This window comes from Plasmopara halstedii, assembly GCF_900000015.1.
Source record: "Plasmopara halstedii genome assembly, contig: Scaffold_1594, whole genome shotgun sequence".
Lineage (NCBI taxonomy): Eukaryota > Oomycota > Peronosporomycetes > Peronosporales > Peronosporaceae > Plasmopara > Plasmopara halstedii.
In genome coordinates, this window is record NW_020188505.1 from 437248 (window position 1) to 437533 (window position 286).

A 286-nucleotide genomic window follows, 5' to 3' on the forward strand; every position below is an offset into this window, starting at 1 on the left:
ACTGAGGATGAAAATGTCAAGTACGAACGACTAGGCGCGTTCTCATCACGATAGAAATTGAAAACATTGTGCTTCATGTTTCCATCAAAAGACTTCTGTTCGAATTGTCGTACCTGGTTCTTTAATTCATTGATATCACTCGGAATATCGCTCTTCACACGTTGTAATAAGTCATTAAAGTCTTCGGATGATGCAAACACTAATCTTGGTTTGCCTCCAACGAGTCTTAACTTTCGAATCCACTTGTCTTGATCATCCAAGTGGACCGCATCGGCAAATGTCTCGC